The following is a 21,379-nucleotide window of genomic DNA, read 5'->3' on the forward strand; positions in this document are numbered from 1 at the left end:
AGAACAACCAAATCAATAAACAAATCTACCAATGATAATAAACTCTAAATACTAAACTAAGATAAACATAAAGCCAGGAACAACTTAGATGCAGCAAGCAAACCCCAAGTCTACAGTTGCTCCCAAAGTTCACCGCCTCAATTTTGGGATGATTTTTCGTCTATTCAGGTATTCCACAGATGCAGGGTACATGAAGTTGATGTGGAGATTTAATCCGCTGCTCCTGAGGCTGCTGGGAGAGATTTCCCTTTCTCTTCTTTGTTCACACAGCTCCTGGGGTTCAGCTTTGGATTTGGCCCCGCCCCTGCGTGTAGGTCACCTGAGGGTGTCTGTTCTTCACTCAGACAGGACGGGGTTAAAGGAGCCGCTGATTCGGGGGCTCTGGCTCACTCAGGCCGGGGGGAGGGAGGGGCACGGATGCGGGGCGGGCCTGCGGCGGCAGAGGCCCACGTGACGTTGCACCAGCCTGAGGCGCGCCGTGCGTTCTCCCGGGGAAGTTGTCCCTGGATCACAGGACACTGGCAGTGGCGGGCTGCACAGGCTCCCAGGAGGGGAGGTGTGGATAGTGACCTGTGCTCGCATACAGGATTCTTGGTGGCGGCAGCAGCAGCCTAAACGTCCCATGCCCGTCTCTGGGGTCCGCGCTGATAGCCGCGGCTCGCTCCCGTCTCTGGAGCTTGTTTAAGCGGTGCTCTGAATCCCCTCTCCTCGCGCACCCCAAAGCAGTGGTCTCTTGCCTCTTCAGCAGCTCCAGAGTTTTTCCCGGACTCCCTCCCAGCTAGACGTGGTGCACTAGCCTCCTTCAGGCTGTGTTCATGCCGCCAACCCCAGTCCTCTCCCTGCACTCCAACCGAAGCCCGAGCCTCAGCTCGCAGCCCCGCCCGCCACGGTGGGTGAGCAGACAAGCCTCTCAGGCTGGTGAGTGCCGGTCGGCACCGATCCTCTGTGCAGGAATCTCTCCGCTTTGCCCTCTGCGCCGCTGTTGCTGCGCTCTCTTCCGTGGCTCCGAAGCTTCCCCCTCCTCCACCCGCAGTCTCCGCCCGCGAAGGGGCTTCCTAGTGTGTGGAAACCTTTCCTTCTTCACGGCTCCCTCCCACTGGTGCAGGTCCCATCGCTATGCTTTTGTCTCTGTTTATTCTTTTTTCTTTTGCCCCACCCAGGTACATGGGGAGTTTCTTGCCTTTTGGGAAGTCTGAGGTCTTCTGCCAGCGTTCAGTAGGTGTTCTGTAGGAGTTGTTACACGTGTAGATGTATTTCTGATGTACTTGTGGGGAGGAAGGTGATCTCTACATCTAACTCCTCTGCCATCTTGAAGGTCTCTCCTGCAGCATATGAATTTAAAAAGAATTTTCTGACACCAAGTCATCAGACTTTCCACAAATGTTCACAGAGACTGGGTCTTTGTTTTCAAAATTTGAATAGAGTTGGGGCTCTCTGCCCTGCGTTGAGTATATTCTTTTCTGAAGGTCTGCCGGATAATCCCTTGAGTTCAGCCATGTGTTTTCAGTTCAGGACCATAACTGGGTGCAAACCACCACCAGATCTGCTCTCCTTTGAGGAGATTAAAACCCAGCCACTGTCCTCGGGACATACTCCGTGACAGGTGGGGTAGGGTAAACAAATATATGTGTGGCAAAAATAAGAGGTAGCACTACCATAGAAGAATAGGGAAATATTTGCAAGTATTTAAATATCTGGAAAGAGAAACAACAAAAAATATGGCTCATAAGGCAAAGACCTGGAGGAAGGGAGGGAGCCATCCATATCTGAGGAGAGAACAGCAAATACAAAGGCATATCCCTGGCATGATGGGGCAACAGCAAGAAGGCCAATGAGGGTGGAAGGCACTGAGCGAGGGGAGAATAGTAGTTATTAGGAGAAGGTACTGTAGGCTCATGAAGTGTCTTGTCCTCCTCTACTCTGAGTGGAGCCATTAGAAGGTTTTAAGCAAATGAGGGTCATAGTATGACTTGAGTTTTAAAAGGATCACTCTGGCTGCAGTATAGAGAAGCCATTAGCCAAACTTTTTGGCCTCAGGGCCTTTGTAATCTTAAAAAATTATTGAAGACTCCCAAAGAGCTTTATGTGGGTTATATTTGTAGATATTTACCATATTAGAAATTTTAAACTGTTAAGTATTAACTTATTTTAAAATAATAAGAAAACATGTTAACACAAATAATATATTTTTTATGAAAATAACTATATTTTCCCCCAAAGAAAGACAATGACATTGTTTTAAATTTTTACATATTTCTTTAATGCCTGGCATTCAGTCTGTTCACTAACATCATGTAACCTCCAGAAAATTCCTCTCTCCATTCACCAGAGAATGTGAGTTAAAAAGGCAAATCATGTGTAGTATTCTTAGGAAAATAGTTTTGACCTCACTGACTTTCTAAAAAAGGCACACTTTGAGGAAACAAATGGTAGAGACTAGACTGTAGGTGAGAAGGATGGAAGCATGGAGACTAGTTATGAACCTGTTGCAGTAAACCACATGCGACATGCTGGTGGTTGGGATGTAGCAGTATAATTAATTAGAAATGGTCAGATTCTAGATATATTTTAAAAGTTGAGCCACTAGGCTTTGCTGACAGAATAGACCTGGGTGCAAGATAAAGAGGTCAAAATTAACTCCAAAGTTTTAAACCAGAGGAACTGTAATGTAGAATATTGTGGGAATAGCAGATTTGGGGTTGAAATAAAGAACTGTGTTTTGGACTCACTAATTTTGAAATGCCTATTCAACATCTAATTGTAAATGTCAAGTCAGCAGCTGGACGTATGTCTGCATTTCAAGGGAGGGACTTTTTGTTGCCTTTACATCCCTCAGTAGTTTTAAAAGAAAGAATGCATAAAGGTGAGTTTTCTGAGTCTTTCAGTGTCTGAAATATATTATTCATTCTACCCTCAGATTTGAAAGTTATTTTTGGCTGGGTATTGAACTCTAAATTGACAACTACTTTCACTAAGAATTTTAAAGGATTTTTTTTTTTTTTTTTTTGCGGTACGCGAGCCTCTCACTGTTGTGGCCTCTCCCGTTGCGGAGCGCAGGCTCCGGACGCGCAGGCTCAGCGGCCATGGCTCACGGGCCCAGCCGCTCCGCGGCATGTGTGATCTTCCCGGACCGGGGCACGAACCCGCGTCGCCTGCATCGGCAGGCGGACTCTCAACCACTGCGCCACCAAGGAAGCCCAAAAGGCTTTTTTTTTAAACCTTTTTTTTTTTAGCATCCAGTAAGTACTGTTATTGAGAAGTCTAACAATATCAGTGGTTCTGAATTTTGTTTCTTCATATATGCCCTCTAACCCCCTTTATCTCCCAGAAGCTTTCAGGATCTTCTCTTTATCCTTGACGGTCCAACACCTCATGATGGTATGGGGCTTTAGTTATTCCTCATGCTGGACACTTTGGTCATCCTTTTTAAAAATATTGAGTCTCATATTCTGCAATTTGAGAAGATTTTCTTGCAGTATTTTCTGTGTAATTTCTCTACTCACTTCCTCTTTATAATCTTTATGAAATTTTTGTTTTTCAGATATTGGATCTGTAATCTGTATATCTATTGTTTCTTCCCCATTTGCCTTTTTGTTCTACTTCAAGATGAATTTTCTCAACATTATAATCTAACCCTGATGTTGACATTTTAATTATCTTATTTTTAATTTCCAAGCTTTTTCTGATATGTTTATGGACACAATATCTTCTGCTAGCTCCCTGAAAAGATTAATTATAGTTTAGAGTTTTTTTTAAGTGATTTGCTCTTTGCTTTGCATGTTTCTCCTGCTTTAGGCTTTTGTCTGTGTTCATTTGCTCCTTTCATTGTGTATTTGTCTTCTTTATATCTCTCTTATAAAGGCATTTATATGTGGAGGCATTCCCTAAGTAGCAGGTAATTTATAATTGTCTTCTCATTTAATAGTGAACCATAGAAAGTTGTTTGGGAGTTCTGTGCAAATTGTAGAATTTTTCCACTAAACAACTTCACAATAGGTTGCCCAGGTAGTGAGTGGCCTTTTTTGGGAAGGCTTCCACTTGGATGTCATTATTCCTGGATTACAACTCCTAGCATCTCATTGCCTTCCAAGATCATGTCTAAGTCATCTTTATCCCCCATGCAACCCAAGAGTGTGTGTGTGTATGTATATATATATATATATATATATATATGGCAGTGTGTTGACTGGACACATAGACATGTAGCTCTGTTTCATAAACCTAAAAGCACAGAGCAGCAGCAGGACTTGTCTCATATAGTATAGTCAGAAGTGGAGTTGAGTCTAGAACCTTGGACTTGTAGTTAAATATCCTTTCTACAACTTATACACCTCCTACTTTCCATCAGAGCCTCCCTCAGGATAGAAGAGATTTTCTGCTTATTTCAGGAACCTGGAATAGAGCTAGAAATATTCTGTCTGCAGCACCAAATTTCATTTATTATCTTGTATTTTAACTTTCAAAAACATATGAAACCATGTCCCCGTTGGTTTCAGTATAACACTTTTAATCCAGAATCTTTGAGTAAAGTCTATGTACCTAGAGAATACACATGTATATCTTATGGCTTCTCACACTCCCCACGTGGATGCATTCACCTACCCCAGTGTGAGCACTGCCATATGTGGCTAAGAGTTTTGAGTTCAAATGATGTCAGAGATACCCATCCCCTCCTCCTAATAGTGGCTTAAACAAGAAAAGTCATTCTTTCTTTCCCATACTAGTAGGAACGTGATCATGGGGGTCTATAATGGCAAGGGTTCAGCCTCCTTATGTCTTGATGCTCCACCGTTGCTATCATGTATCCCTTGTTGGTCTGATTGAAGTGACATACCCTCCTCAGAAGTGAGGATGAGGGTATGTTGAGGGCAAGCTCCTTTCCTTTAAGGACACAACTCAGAATCAAAGATATCTTTTCTATTTCACTGGTTAAGACTAAGTCACATGGTCACACCTGCCTGCAAGGGGGCTGGAACAGGCACATAAAAATTATCTTGTAAAAAGGAGACACTGGATACCAGGAGACAATAAGTGATCTTTCTTACCGTGGTGTTGCCATCTTATAGCTCAGGCCACAAAGAGCACAGGGCCATGGTAGCACCTTGCAAGGAAGATTCAACATGAAGGCTCTTTCAGTGACTACTCCTGGAAATAGTGACTCAGCTTCCAGGAAGTCTCCTGTAAGGGGACGGATCAGTCCTGCAGCTGCAGCTGCTGGCCATCCTGTACACCCCAGAAAGGCAGCGGTGTTCTTGGATGGCAGCAGTCAGAGGAACTGCCTTTCCACGGTGGTGTGATTTTCATGCTGGCAGGTCTAACCACCTGAAGGTGGGGGGTAGGGATGGGTACTTGTTCTTAGGAACTGCTCCATTGGCCTTATCTTTACTAGTCTTAGCTATTGAGGTTTCCTTAAAGCTTTGGGTCATGCTCCAGGGATGCTAGGTGCCGAGGAAGCTTCAGGAACCACGTAGTCAGGAATGGGGTGGGGAGGATCTAACAGATTTGCATATCTGGGACCTCTAAATTTCCAGATATCTAGTTCAAGAGTTGGGGTAGGGTGGCATGTTCATGGGTTTTTGTTTCAGTATATCCATGCAGCAAAGACAGGTAAAACAGGTAAATTAGAGGTGGTTGATTTGAAGAAACTGGCCTATCTTGAGGTAAGTGGAAAAAATTACCAGATGTTTTAGAGGACACCACAGTTTGGGGGTACTTTTAGGCATATTCCATGAACAGTAGATATAGTGAAACATACAGTAAGTGGGATTTTCAGAATTCAGAAGCTTCCCAGGAGAGAAGCCTAGCTAATATTTTCTTAATTAAATAATGAGGTTGATAATTGTCATATTTACTGCCAAGCATTTTTCTAAGTGTGCATAATTTAAAGAGATTGCCACAGACCTAGATTTCAAACCTAGGTCTTTCTGGCTGTAAAATTTGCATTTTAACCACTGCATTATGTTATGTTGAACAAAATGGTAAGTAGAGATAACTTACTTCCATTTTTAGTTTAATGTGGCTGCTTATGACTAAACTTAGAGTTCTCAGAATACAGATGTTCAATGACGTAACATATACCCATAAGGCAATAACAGGAATACTTTTATTAGTTTTACTGTTGGCATATATTGCTTTGGACTAAGGATTTCATATCAGCCTAAATGTACAAAACTAGAATCACTTCATAGAGAAAAGAATTTGCACAAATTACCCTGAGGTTTTGTATTAAAATGCTATTAATATCTCCCTGATGCCATAAGAAGGAACATAGCCCACCTTTATGAATGATTTTGCCTAGTAGATTTTGCCTAGATTTTGCTCAGTCAGCAGTGGCCATTGTGGTTTGGAAGAAAGATGCTTAGTATGACGGCAGTCTGTTTCTACAAAATTTTCAGGAGACCTATTCTTCAATAGAAGGGAAGAGAATATTAGACCCAAACTGGAGCCGTGCACAAAGGACCGGATCACATTAGAATATTTGATGTGCAAAAACAAGAATGTTTTAGGTGAGGCAACAAGGTGTGTTATTGACGTTAAGCGGCAGACATATTTATAGAGACTGAGGAATGTGAGTGTCTGACTGCGAGCAGCTTTACGTTCACTCGGCTGTATTGAGATTTTTTTTATTAGATTGAAATATACCATGCTTTCAAAAAGCCCCCTTGTGCCACATCCAAATAGGAGCAGAATAGGTCCCTTATATGAGGAAACCACAAGTCTTGAAAACAGTGGTGTTCCTTGACGTTCTTTGGCCGCACTACTGTTTGGTTTAACTAGCATTTCTGGTAATGGAATTGCTTGAGTCTCATAATTAGTTTGCTTAGAATTTTGTTTCTGCCAGACCTCTTCCTGTTGACACATTCAAACTGAATCAAAATTATTTGTATGACATCATAAGCAGTGTAGGTATAGCATTTGAAAACAGTCTAAGGCTCTGATATATTAGTTAATCTATTTGGGTGTGTTTGCTTGGAAACCTGGAATGAAGCCTGTTTTAAAATATGTTTGTTTTTAGACTATAATCTGAGAAAGAGAAAATTTTTCATCTCTATGACATTTTAAGAGAGTCATTCCCAATCTCTCAACATCGCATACTCCAACTAATTTATTTAGTGAAAGTGGGGAAAGTAGCAGAAACGCTACCTAAGCATCGTCAGTATTTTTATATTAGAATCACCTATGAAGAAGGTTAAAGAAATCTTCATTATCTTTCCTAAACTAAGTATTTGACATAAAAATTGAAACTGTGTATTATCTTTCATTATCAAGTAATAAACTATAAATTTTTATTAAAAATATGGATGTACAACAGGAAAATAGACTAGCTGTACTCTCATTTAGCTATGCGATGAGATTAGATTCTACTCTTAAAATTCTTTAAAATTATTAAGTGCTTGACCAAGAGACTGAAGAGCTAAGAGATTTAAAGCCAAAAAGTTAGGAGTCAGCACCAATGGAAGAGCAAACAGAAAGTTTAAAGATAACATCTCTTAATATGTTATACTCTGAATATAATATGAATTTAAAAAAAAGCATCTCTGATATTATAATGTAAGTTAATAGGACATGTTAAGTAGTAGCACTCCCAGTTTTTAAGAAACCCTTCTTTAGAGTAAGGGAAAACACCCTTTCCTGCCAACTAATTCCTAAATTAAATCAGGAAGAAATTCAATTTTCAATTCTGTTATCCATGAAATGTTAGGTTTAGTGACTTACTTAGAATAATTGGCTCTAAAACCAGATCACCTTGGTTGCATCCAGGCTCTTCTACTTACTGCTGTGTAACCCTGGGCAGGACGTTTAACCTTCCAAGGTCTCAGTTTCTTCCGTAAGGGTACCTAGAGCCTAGGGATGTTCGGGGATTAAATAATATGATAATGTGATGTGCCTGACACTGCCTAGGCACATAGTAAACCTTAGCTCATGTTGTGGTGGAGATGGGATTTTTCTTTATCCATAAAGAGATCTTTGCTGGTAAGACCCACACTCACTGTTATTCTAAAATAAAACACCTGTAAAGTAAAAATGGACCCCATCAAAACTACAGTTCTAGTGTTCGATGCATCGTCCACATTAGAAAATGTCCTGGAGGGGTAAATCATTGCCGTGCCTGTGGAGCTCCTTGTCATTATTCCTCAGACAACGAGGTCAGAGGCTGGGAGTGCCAAAATGTGCAAGGCAGCGTCTGCCCTTACAGAATTTATAGTGTGGGCGGGGAGATGGATTCATATATAAATAACCCCGGGGAGTGAAGGAGTGAACAGAGCAGGTAGGGAGAGTGTTGATCTTGGACTGCCTATGAAGACACCCAGCCACAGCCTTCCAAAATAGGACACTGCAGTTGTGGTCATGACCCCATCAAACGTTACCCTCTTCCCACAGGAGGGTGGGCCACCTGGGGAAGCCTGTCATTCTGATGTGGTGATCGAGGGAGAGGTGAGGTACCTATTAACTAAAGACATGATACGAAAATATGAGTTCATGGAGTACTGAAAGCATTTTAAGTAAGTGAACTCTGCTTTGGTAGGCACAGAAAAAGCTCCAGTTTTTCCTTAAGACATCACCTGGTTCATAGGTTTACTTTTTAATCACAAAAAGAGGAAGTACGAGGTTTCTAGGGAAATAGATCTCCACCTCAGCTGCATGTTGGAATCACCTGGGCACCTTTAAAGAAGAAACTTCATGCCTGGGGTATGTTCTGATTTAACTGGACCCGGGTATTAGTATTTTTTGAAACTTTCCAGCTGATTCCACACATTGAGAGCCACCACTCTATGTCCCCTGCGTTTTGTTTCCCCCAAGATTTTCTAATAAATTTCAGGAGCCCGGCTCAGCCCAGATTCTGTCAACAGGTTTTGCAGTGGATAATTCCTGATTGAGCACCAGTACATGTGTTTCCCCTTTGGAAGCACATGGCACTCTGCTGTTTCAGTAAGTGATGTTGGCTCCTGGGGAAACACTCACCTTAGGCTCGGAGCAGAGCAGCGGTGGGCTTTCTCAGCTAGCACTCCACCCCCCGAGAGCAAGTCGCACCCATTTTTCACATCTCAGTGGCATGACCAACCCACAGGTTTTGTTCTAGAACCGTCTATTGAATAATATAACAACAGGTTCTTCCTGTCTACCCTAAATCTCTCATGCCGCAGTTTGAGGGTCTGTTTTTACATCTGAAATTGAAGCACTTTGTAGTCGGTACCTTAGTCTATCCATGTACTTCTAGGTTCTTGAATCATCTGTTAGACTTATATATTCCTTTGCTTGTCTTGATTTAGGTAACCTGTCTCCTTAAATTCTGTTTCTCTTGCTTTATTCTTTCAATCAAAAAATACCTACTGAATGACAAATATGGGTCAGACACTCTCCTGGACATTAGGGACAAAATAGTGTCCAAATCTGACAAAAATTCCTGCCTTCATGGGACTTACGGTCAAGGGGGAGGAGACAAGAGAAACACGTAAGTAACTAAAATGTGTAGCATGTTCAAAGGTGCCAAATGCTATGGAGAAAAGTAAGGCAGGGCAGGAAGAAAGGGAGTGCCGGGGCTGCGGTTGTAATACATGAAATCAGCTTTGCTGTATTATCCACATGAGAGCTGGTGAAGGCTTGGCCCAGAGTGGTAGTGACAGAAATGGTGAAAAGTGGTTGGAATGCAGATAAGTTCTGGTATCAGGAAGAGGAGAATTCCAGGCAGAGGGTACTGCACATGCAAAGGCCCTGGGGCAGGAGTGAACCTGGGATGTTGAAAAAACTGCAGGAAAGACCAGTGTGGCTGGAGCTAGCCAGAGTGAAGGAGGCTATGACACTGGTGCTGAGCGTGGGAAGAGTGCAGACTACATAGGGCCTAGTAGGATTTTTGTAAACATTTTGGCTTTTTCTGAGTGAGACGGAGTTGTCAGAAGGTTTTGGGCACAGGAGAAACCCAATATTTTGATAGGATCATTCTGCTGCTCAGTTGAGACAAATGTATATGGGTCAGTGGTAGAAGCAGGGAGACCAGTTGTGAGGCTATTGCAGTAATCTAGCTGAGAGATGATGATGGCTTGGACCAGGGTAATAGCAATAGAGCTGAGTTGGAAATACTGAAATCTGGATATATTTTTGCAGGTGGAACTTGCTCTTAAATAACTGTCTATCTAATATTTTTCCACATTCCTCTTGAAAGATGGAACTCAGACTCCAGTAAGGGACTGAATAATGCTAGTTATAGCAAAAGGCTGACTTACAGGCTCTTCTTACCACCAGTTTAGTATCATGTTTTTTGCAGAATGATGGTAGATTCACCATGGCTTCCCACAGTCCTGACTCTCCCATCCTCCTGCACTTGTGCTTTGCCAGTCATTTACCATTGAGACTTCTGACCCAAACTATCAATGATCACTCTTGCCTGCCATTGCTTAGTAAGTACCTGTCCTTCCCTTCTTGCAGTCTTTACCTTATTCTATAGTAGGTCCCTGGAAGGTGATTTAGACAGGCAATGGAAGTAGAGGAAAGAATATGATACTGCTACAGTTATTATCTAGGAGCCCAAGTTCAAAATAAATCAGGCCGAGAACCTCTCTTTTCCCACTCCTCTCCTATCTTCCCTCTCCCAACTCCCTGAACAAGGCAGAGAAAAATTTTCCTTTTCAACCTCCGCATAAATCTCGCAGGTGGCCTTTTATACCTTCTTTGCTTCTCCTCTGCCCTGAAGCAGCGTGTGGGTATCATGAGAAGATGCAGAGTGTTGCAAAAACAAATCTGGTGGTTCTCTTCTTCAAAACTAAGTGCACCTAACTCTAAATTCTGGTATTTACAGAAATATTTCTGTTATACAGGCATACCTCACAGGTGTTGTGTGTTTGATTCCAGACCACCACAATAAAGCAAATATTTCAATAAATCAAATCACACCAAATTTTGGTTTCCCAGTGCATACAGAAGTTATGTTTATAGTACACTGTAGTCTATTGTGTGCAATAATAGCATTATATCTAAAAAACAATGTACATACCTTAATTTTAAAGTACTTTATTGCTAAAAAATGTTAACCATTATCTGACAATGTAGGGTGGCCACAAACCTTCAATTTGTGAAGAGCAGTAAAACAGGTATAATAGTTATTCATTTTTAACAACTGAGAGAATTTCAGAATACGTGTATACTCATTCTTCATCATTCATTCATTCAGCAACTATTTACCGAGTCCTTTTTATGTGCCAGGCACTGTTCTGCACACTGGGAGGTACGAGTGAACAAAACAAAGTCCCTGTTTCTTATGGAATGTACCTTATAATGCAGGAGACAGACAAAAACACTAGTAGACACGTATGTAGTACATCTGATAAAGATAATGCTGTTGATAAAAGTCACTTAGGAGAATGAAAAACTGGAATGCTTGGATAGTGTGCCACTGGTGGTGACAAGTTAGTATTAATATTTTAAAGAGGGTCACCAGAGACAGTGTTCCATTATCATGTTAATGATAATATGACATTTTCACGGTAACCTAAACAAGTGAGAGAGTAATTCAATCCCACATCTGGTGGCAAAATGCTCCTTGCTGTAGAAGTCCTTAGGTAGTTTTCTTCTCTCTGTATACTTCCAAAGTGACTTCATACTGTCCCATGGCTTTAATCACTTCCTATACCCTGATGACCCCCAAATTTATATCTCCAGCCCAGATCTTTCCTAACTCTAGCCTAGTATATCCAACTGTTTCTGGAGTCCCTCCACTTGTTCGTCTTAATAGATGTCTCATATTTAACATGTCTCTAACCAAATTCCTCATCCCCCCCTCCCCAAATTTGCTCTTTCTGTCGTTTCCTTCTCCCTTCAGAAAATGTCACCTCTATCCTTTCTGTTCCTCAAGTCAAAAATCTTGGTGTCATCTTCTTCTCTCTCAAACCATACATCTGATCCATTAGATACATCATGAGTCACTTATATTGGGGAAAACAAGAAAAGGAGGAAACTTGGGGAGTTGGGATGAAAACATTAAGGTTAAATGTAAATAGAAAGCAGAGCACTAATAGAAGTATATGCAGGTTGTATTTGATGATATGAAGAAAAATTGAAGCTAAGGGAACATGTACCCTAGAATTCAGGTTGACATGAAATCATATCGTAAGTCAGATTCCCCTAAAAGAGCTACAATTTCAGAATGGTCTACATGTTTGGGTATGTCTTAACATCAAGAATTAGTTGTTTGTCTTTTTCGTATTGAGCTGCATGAGCTGAAGACCTAAATAGACATTTCTCCAAAGAAGATACACAGATTGCCAGCAAACACATGAAAGGTTGCTCAACATCACTAATCATTAGAGAAATGCAAATCAAAACTACAATGAGGTATCACCTCACACCAGTCAGAATGGCCATCATCAAAAAATCTACAAACAGGGCTTCCCTGGTGGCGCAGTGGTTATGAGTCCGCCTGCCGATGCAGGGGACACAGGTTCGTGCTCCTGTTTGGGAAGATCCCACATGCCGCGGAGCAACTAGGCCCGTGAGCCATGGCCGCTGAGCCTACACGTCCAGAGCCTGTGCTCCGCAACGGGAGAGGCCACAACAGTGAGAGGCCCGCGTACCGGAAAAAAAAAAAAAAAAGTCTACAAACAATAAATGCTGGAGAGGGTGTGGAGAAAAGGGAGCCCTCTGGCACTGTTGGTGGGAATGTAAACTGATACAGCCACTATGGAGAACAGTATGGAGGTTCCTTAAAAAACTAAAAATAGAACCACCATATTGACCCAGCTATCCCACTGATGGGCATATACCCTGAGAAAACCATCATTCAAAAAGAGTCATGTACCACAATGTTCATTGCAGCTCTAATTACAATAACCAGGACATGGAAGCAACCTAAGTGTCCATCAACAGATGAATGGATAAAGATGTGGCATATATATGCAATGGAATATCACTCAGCCATATAAAGAAACAAAATTGAGTTATTTGTAGTGAGATGGGTGGACCTAGAGTCTGTCATACAGAGTGAAGTAAGTCAGAAAGAGAAAAACAAATACCGTATGCTAACACATATACATGGAATCTAAAAAAAAAAAAAAAATGGTTCTGAAGAACCTAGGGGCAGGACAGGAATAAAGACGCAAATGTAGAGAATGTACTTGAGGACACGGGGAGTGGGAAGGGTAAACTGGGACGAAGTGAGAGAGTGGCATGGACATATGTACACTACCAAATGTAAAATAGATAGCTAGTGGGAAGCAGCTGCATAGCACAAGGAGATCAGCTCGGTGCTTTGTGACCACCTAGAGGGGTGGGAAAGGGAGGGTGGGAGGGAGACGCAAGAGGGAGGAGATATGGGGATATATGTATATGTATAGCAGATTCACTTTGATATAAAGCAGAAACTAACACACCATTGTAAAGCAATTGTACTCCAATAAAGATTAAAAAAAAAAGAATTAGTTGGCAGAACTAAGGCTGCCAACCTTAGTTCTTCCCAATCAACCCAGGGATTGGGAAGAGACTTCAGGTACCTATGGGAATTTTTTACGTAAAGTGCACCTGAAGCATTTTCTGTCCCCTGCTTCTGGAAACATTGTGTGATCTGAAAGTGGAAGCAAGAAATTGAGAATCATAATTTTAAAAAGACAATGGGGCTTCCTTGATGGTGCAGTGGTTGAGAGTCTGCCTGCCAATGCAGGGGACACGGGTTCGAGCCCTGGTCTGGGAAGATCCCACATGCCGCGGAGCAACTAGGCCCGTGAGCCACAACTACTGAGCCTGCACGTCTGGAGCCTGTGCTCTGCAGCAAGAGAGGCCGCGATAGTGAGAGGCCTGCGCACCGCGATGAAGAGTGGCCCCCGCTTGCCGCAACTAGAGAAAGCCCTCCCACAGAAACGAAGACCCAACACAGCCCCCCCCCAAAAATTAATTAATTAATTAATTAGAAAAAAAAGACAATGAACATTTGAACCATGTTTTAGAAAAACAAATCCTCTGTAGACATATCTGCAATAAAGCAAAACACTGCTGAAACATCAAGAAAGGGAGGATCTGATAATTTTCTAGGGGCAAGAGATGGTTAATAGTTAAGTTTCTTGACCAAATTAACTTGAATAAGAACAATGAAAAGGAAGTAAGTAGTCACTGTCCTTCTATTTTCATTTGGTATATGCTTCCCAGTATTCAAATTCTCAGTACAGAAGGTTCTTGCTGTTTTGCTGCACTGAGTTCCTGAAAGTCACATGCAGGTCCCCCTAAAGGAGATTGGAACAGTGTGAAATTGGGGGATTGCATTCTCCACCCAAGGGTTTACCATCAAACGAAAAATAGGTGTAACCAAGAGTATAACATAAAAGATATTCTGTGGTTCTGGTAAAATTGTGTTTTTCTCTCTACGTACGACAGAAGTGTAAGTGCGATACCAGTTACCCCCTCGTGGAGAGAAGCTGAGTCCTTTATAAACTTTTAAAAGATCTTTCCTCAGACTGGATTTCTCTCTCAGTGCCAGACTTTAGGCTAGAGTTTTGATTGCCCTGCATTCAGTCCTCAGATAGCTAACTCCCCAAATAGGCTTTTTGGCCAATGGATGACAAGGCTGAATTTCCCATAAAGGAGGTTGTTAGAGACTAAAATAATTTCTCTCATGAAGTAGAATGAGTTTGAGCATTGGAATCTGACAGAGCGGAGTGGGAAGTTTTGGTGTGCCAGTCACAGGCTTTGTAACCTTGGAGAAATCATTCGTCTCTCTTGTACATTTCTTCTTCTGAAGAGCTAAGATCATACCTGCCTCATGGGTTTCATGTGGAAGCTCAACAGATAACTTGTTTAATGCCTGGTATTTAGTAGGTATAATAATATTAACTATTCATTGTTAGATCTTTCCTCTCCCTTTCAACAAAAACGATCTTTCAAAGCTTGTTTCTTTTGTTTTATAAAGAATTGTTTTTAGTTTGATACCTCAAGTTAGAGCTGAAGGCCCTAAACACCAAGAAATTCTTATTCTTAATAGTAAACTCCCTATCATACTTATCAAACTGGATTGTTAGCTCTATTGATAATATTAGTAGTTGTCATATATGAGTGCTAATTTCCTGCCTAGTACAGCAATTAGTGTTTGCCAGAATTACCTCTTATACACTTCCCAGAAACCCAGTGAAGGAAGGTACCATCCTTTTCCCCATTTTAAAAATGAGGAAACAGAAGGATTGAGTAACCTGTTCATGGTCACCTAGCTCACAAGTGGCAGAGCCAGGTTTCAGACCTGGACGCTTTGACTTCAGTGCCGTGTCCTGAATACTATAATACTAGAGTAATCCTTTAATACTGCAGTAGTACATTAATATGAATGTCTCTTCTTGCCTTAATCGCCAGGGACATAACTCCTCCAAAAAAGTAGAGATTGGGCATGGAAAATTTAACCTATTCCTTCTGTTTTTATTTCTTTTGCCTTTTCCTATAATAAAACCAGAGGTCTAGACTGAGTAGAGATTCTATACCATTTGGGGAAAAATAAGTGTGTGAAAATAATACATTAAGCTGAACTTTTAAAATCATTTAAGACCACATGTCACTGAGGAAAGTCTCATTTGATCCCTGCAGACCCTTTGCCTTCCCCCTATTTAATTCTGTGAATTAAAAGAAAAGAAAGGTACAGTTTATTTATTAGATCAGCTTTGTCTTTATTACCGTGCTTCCACTCCCTTGGATATTTTTTCTTTAATCCGTTTACATGTTTTTTGCCTGTTGCCATGGTAAAGCTCATTCCATGATATGAGAGATCTTGGTGCCAAAGATTTTCCTAGTGTTAAATCCTGCATTTTCACTTCCACATTTTTATCTTGGTGTTACTAGGGCAACCCAAATAATTTCATTTTCTCTTTGAAGTTGATACCTTTTAAAGCTCTTATACCCTTATGCTGACTCATTCATGTTCTTACCACTTTTTTCTAGTTTAATTCCTGCAGCTACTTTCTTTCCACACACGTTTTTCTGCTCTTCTGTAGTCATAACAGCTGATGTACTGCAGTGTAGTGGTTAAGTATTTGGGGGATTACAAATCCCACTGAGGATTAGAAAAGCGCTATGGACTTTCTCACCAGAAAGAAGCACCAGTTTAAGAAAAAAGGATGAATATACAATGGGGAAAGGATTGTCTCTTTAATAAATGGTGCTGGGAAAACTGGACAACCACATGCAAAAGAATGAAACTGGAACACTATCATATACCATACAGAAAAATCAATTCAAAGTTAAAGTTAAAGACCTGAAACCATAAAACTCCTAGAAGAAAACTTAGAGGGTAAGATCATTGACAGTGTTTTTAGCAGTGAGCTCTTGAGACCCAAAACAAAGGCAACAAAATCAAAAATAAACAAGTGGGATTACATCAAACTAAAAAGCTTCTGTACAGGAAGGGAAACCATCAAGGAAATGAAAAGGCAACATATGGTATGAGAGAAATTATTTGCAAGTCATATATCTGATAAATGGTTAATATCCAAAAAATATGAAGAACTCATGCAACTCAATAGGAAAATAAAAAACCCAAACAATCCAATTTTTAAAAATAGGCAGAGGATTTGAATAGGTATTTTTCCAAAGAAGACACACAAATCGCCAACAAGCACATGAAAATGTGCTCAACGTCACTAATCATCAGGGAAATGCAAATCAATGGCTATCATCAAAAAGAAGAAATAACAAGTGTTGGTGAGGATATGGAAAAAGGGGAACCCTTGTGCACTGTTGGTAGGAATGTAAATTGGTGTAGCCACTATAGAAAACAGTGTGGTGTTTCCTCAAAAAATTAAAAATAGAACTACCATATGATCTAGCAATTCCACTTCTGTGCATTTATCCAAAGGAAACAAAAACACTAACTGGAAAAGATGTATGCACCCCCATGTTCATTGCAGCATTATTTACAACAGCCAAAACATAGAAACAACTGAAGTGTCCTCTGATGGATGAATGAATAAAGTAAACGTGGTGTCTTTACACAATGGAATATTACTGAGTCATGAAAAAGGAGGAAATCCTGCCATTTTCAACAACATGGATGGACTTTGAGGGCATTATGCTAGGTAAAAAAAGTGAGACAGAGAAAGACAAATACTATGTGATCTCACTTGTATGTGGAATCTTAAAACAAACAAACAAACAAACTCATAGATACAGAGAAGAGACTGGTGGTTACCAGAGGCTGGGCGGGGGGTGGGCATGGGGGTCGTGACTGAAATGGGTGAAGGCGGTTGAAAGGTACAAACTTCCAGTTATAAGATAAATGAATTCTGGGGATGTAATGGACAACATGATGACTATAGTTAACAATGCTGTATTGTATATTAGAAAGTTGCTAAGAGAGTAGATCTTAAAAGTTCTCATCATAAGAAAAAAAATTTGTAACTGTGTGGTGATGGATATTAACTAAACTTGTTCTGGTAATCATTTCACAATATATAGTATGTCAAATCATTATGTTGTACAGTTAAAAATAATACAATGTTATATGTCAGTTATATCTCAATTACAAAAAGAAATAATGGATGGAAATACTGAATAAATATTCTCTCTTATCCAAATTTATTTGGTTCTTGGGTTTTGAATAGCAAGTTGCAAGAGTTTGTGTAACAAAAAATCTATCCCAGTCTATTCCAGTTCAGACTGTGAAAGTTAAGGTACCTATTTATTTCTATTTTTTATTTTATTTTATTTATTTTATTTTTGGCTGCATTTGGGTCTTTGTTGCTGTGCACAGGCTTTCTCTAGTTGCGGCGAGCAGGGACTACTCTTCGTTGCGGTGCACAGGCTCTAGGTGCACAGGCTCAGTAGTCATGGCGCATGGGCTTAGTTGCTCTGCAGCATGTGGGATCTTCCCAGACGAGGGCTCGAACACGTGTCCGCTGCATTGGCAGGCATATTCTTAACCACTGCGCCACCAAGGAAGCCCCTATTTACATTTTTATTTTTACTTCATCCCAGGAAAATTTCATGCTTGCTTTTATATCTCTGTCCTTCTCTGACAGGGCTCTTGGCAAACTGCCTGCAGAGGTTAAAGGGCTAGTTGGTGTGCTTCTTTCCTAGTGCTGGTCTGGCTCACATAAACCCTTTGGGTTTGAATCCATACAAATAGATGAGGAGCAAAAAGAAGGGATAACACATTTTGAGTCTCCTTGCTTATAGATCTGTTGCCCACATAGTCAACTATCGCTTTTTATTTATCTTTTATCCCCAGTACTTGACACAGAGTGGTTGGATAACAAATGTTGAAAGAGGAAGAATGGGAGGGATGGAGGAAAAAGGAAGGGAAAGAGGAAGAAAGAAATGGAAGGAAGAAGGTTCTACCCAAGGGAGGAAAAGAAAAAAACATATATATAAAACAGACTAAAGGAGACTGTCCTCTGACCAAAGACTGAATTTCCTGTGTGTAACTCAGAAGTCAGTTCCGAAGGAGGAATTCTAGACAGATTCTGAGTGAGATGACTACTCCGCAGGCTGGTACACATTTGGACGGATGCAGGAGAGACGAGCAGCCTTTGGCCCTCATAGCTGCCACCTTAGAAAAAGACTGCTGGTGAGTCCCGGTGACTTTTTGTCCTTTCAGTCTAAGAACATGTAACCTGGGGCACCCTCTGTCTCATGGAATCTGAACGAGCTCAGGCTACCCCTTCCCTCATGTCTCCAGAGACAGAAGATATCAAGTCCAACCTTATTCGAATAAACAGAACCAAAACCTTTCTAATGAGTGATGGAGGGCAAAATGATATGTCTCAAAGGGGGACCCAAAAGCCGTCACATTTCAGCCCTTTCATTCTGCCCAGAATGTTCTCCTGGTCCTGGGCTCCAACTTTATCAAAGTAACTATTCCTACCTATACTTCCTATTTTCATGTAGGCATCACTTCCTAAACCCCCTGTAGCTCAGGTACCTCAGTATAGTAAGTCCCCTACATACGGACGAGTTCTGTTCTGAGAGCACATTCATAAGTCCAGTTTGTTGGTAAGTCCAACAAACAAAGTCCAACAAAGTTAGCCAGGGTCCCCAACTAACACAATCGGCTATATGGTACTGTGCTGTAATAGGTTTATAATACTTTTCACACAAATAATACATAAAAAAACAAACACAAAAAATAAAACATTTTTAATCTTACAGTACAGTTCCTTGAAAAGTACAGTAGTACAGTACAGCATCTGGCATCGAGTGAACAGGCAAGAAGAGTTACTGACTGGAGGAGGGAGAGGAGGTGGGAGGTGGTAGAGCTGAAGGATCGTCAGCAATAGGGGACGGAGGGCAAGCTGCAATTTCACTCATGCCTGACGTTGATGGCGCAGGTTCTGGTTCCTTGCTGGATTCAGTTCTATCTACCCTCTTGAAAAAACGACCCAGTGATATCTGGGTAGGAGCTCTTTTTATCTCATCATGGATGACACGGTAGCACTGGATTACATTCCGAACGGCTGCCACAACCTTCATGTACCATTCTACGTTCGGGTCCTGTGCCTCAAAAACTAACAGTACCTTCTCAAATAAAGAAAATCCCCTTGCCATCTCCTGCATCGTGAATCTCTTCAGTTCTTCAGTTACTACTTCTGCCTCTTGTCTCTCTTCGTCCTTTTTCTGGGCTTCCAATTCCATCAGGTCTTCATCAGTAAGCTACACAATGTAAGTAAACAAAAACACAACCACTTGTAGAGGATGCACGCACGTGACAGTGTACGCCAGACACGTGAACTAACTTACGTGATTGGACATGCAAACACGTTTGTATCTTTGAAAGTTTGCAACCTGAAGGTTCGTATGTAGGGGACTTACAGTATACTACCAGAGTACCCAAAACTTCCACTTCATCACACCTGTCACAATTGTGATTAAATGGTTGTGTGTCATTATTTACTATGTCTTTTCATCATGATATAAGGTTCATAAGGACAGGAGTTATATCTGTCTTAATCATTGGTATATCCACATTAGTGAGCTCAATACCTTGCAGATAAAAGCTACTCTAGTACTTGTAGAAAGAATGAATAAAGCTGCCAGGCACCGTGGTAGGTGCTAGGAATATAGAGCTTTTCAATGGCACCGAATCTATCCTTGAAAAACTTTGTGCCTCTAGAGTAGCTATCTCTAATGATAATATATCCCTCTCTCAGCCTCCAGAAAGGAAAGACCAAGGATGAATCAAAATCCTGGCCTTCTAGACCTCATTTCCCTAGGTTACACTTCTTTCCCACAAGAATACCAACACTTTTCATATCTGAGAACATTGAGTAGAAATGAACCAACTTATCTCTTACCAATTTCTATTCCTTTGTTGAGTAGACATTTACTTTGTTTTTCCAGAAACAATTTTAACTTATGTCTGTATAACCATTTTTTAGGGCCCTACAACATTGGTCTGTTAAGTTTTTAACATGGGTCATCTGAAATAGGATTAAACATTACAGGATAAGTAAAAACAAATAAATCCCCACAGTTGTTCCGTAAACCTTGTCTTTTCCCTTGGCCCTAAGCCACCCAAAAGATTATTCACTCATTCCTAAATCCCATTTTACTTCAGAACTTCCAAGGATCTCTCAGCTTTGAAATGTTCGACTTTTAAAAAGACATTTTACTTGTTTCTTCCTCACTTTTTCCTTCTAAATCTGTTTTTAAATGTCTGTGACCTTTCTGCATAGTTTTTCAGTATTTGTGATTAATAATTAAAACCTCCCAATTTAACAACTCTTGAATCAGTTTTATTCCTTTCAAGCATCCTCAATCTGCCTTTTCATCCTACTGATGAAGCTGTTGAATAAAACTGCTTTAGATAACTGGATGTCACCATGCAAGTTGATAATATTACTGGGCTTTAGTATCTTGTCTTCTAGGTCTTTGAACCATTTAAAAATACATTTGGCAGAGCTCAATATCTTTGAAATAGTTTTCTCAGGAAGACCTCATCTGGCCCCAAGCCATCTTTCTTACTAATAATAGCAACTGCAAGTAAACAGTTTCAAAATATTGCTATACAGTTTGTCTATAAAGATGGCACTGTTTGGGGTCTTATTCCAAGTTAGCTGATGGGCTCTAAATTTTTCCCTCTATTTTCTTTTTGCTGACAAAGTATTCAAATTAATAAGTCTGAGATCTCACACTTGGAACTGTTTTTGGAACTGTTCTTGGAACTTTGTTTTGAATGAATTATTAATTTGTTCGATTAATATATATTGAGCACCTGTTATGTGCCAAGACTGTTAGGTGTTGGGAAGACAATGGAGACCAACATTCACCCAGAACCACACAAATGAATGGAAAATGGTGTCTATGACAGGGACAACCAAGAGAGGTCCACAGTGCTGTGAGAGCCTGCAGTGTTGGATTTGCCCTAGTCAGTGAGATCAAGCACAGCTTCTCTGAGTAAGTGGTACTAGAGCCAAGCTCTGCAGGA

The 21,379-nt window shown here is 40.8% G+C and overlaps 1 protein-coding gene across 2 annotated transcripts in view; it reads left to right on the plus strand.

Annotated features, from left to right (window-relative positions):
* The window catches only part of LRRC8C (leucine rich repeat containing 8 VRAC subunit C), a 91,818-nt gene that overhangs the window by 18,018 nt on the left and 52,421 nt on the right, over positions 1-21,379 (plus strand). The window contains exon 1 of one of the 2 annotated variants that reach the window (XM_027114279.1): positions 18,007-18,523. The exons of the other annotated variant lie outside the window; for it this stretch is intronic. The gene's annotated coding sequence lies outside the window, so the exon portion shown is untranslated. Of the gene's footprint in view, positions 1-18,006; positions 18,524-21,379 lie in introns of those variants that run through there. 2 annotated transcript variants of the gene reach the window in all.

Source organism: Aethalodelphis obliquidens, unplaced genomic scaffold (assembly GCF_003676395.1).
Source record: "Aethalodelphis obliquidens isolate GAN/ISIS:26980383/991018 unplaced genomic scaffold, ASM367639v1 scaffold13, whole genome shotgun sequence".
Taxonomy (NCBI): Eukaryota; Metazoa; Chordata; class Mammalia; order Artiodactyla; family Delphinidae; genus Aethalodelphis; species Aethalodelphis obliquidens.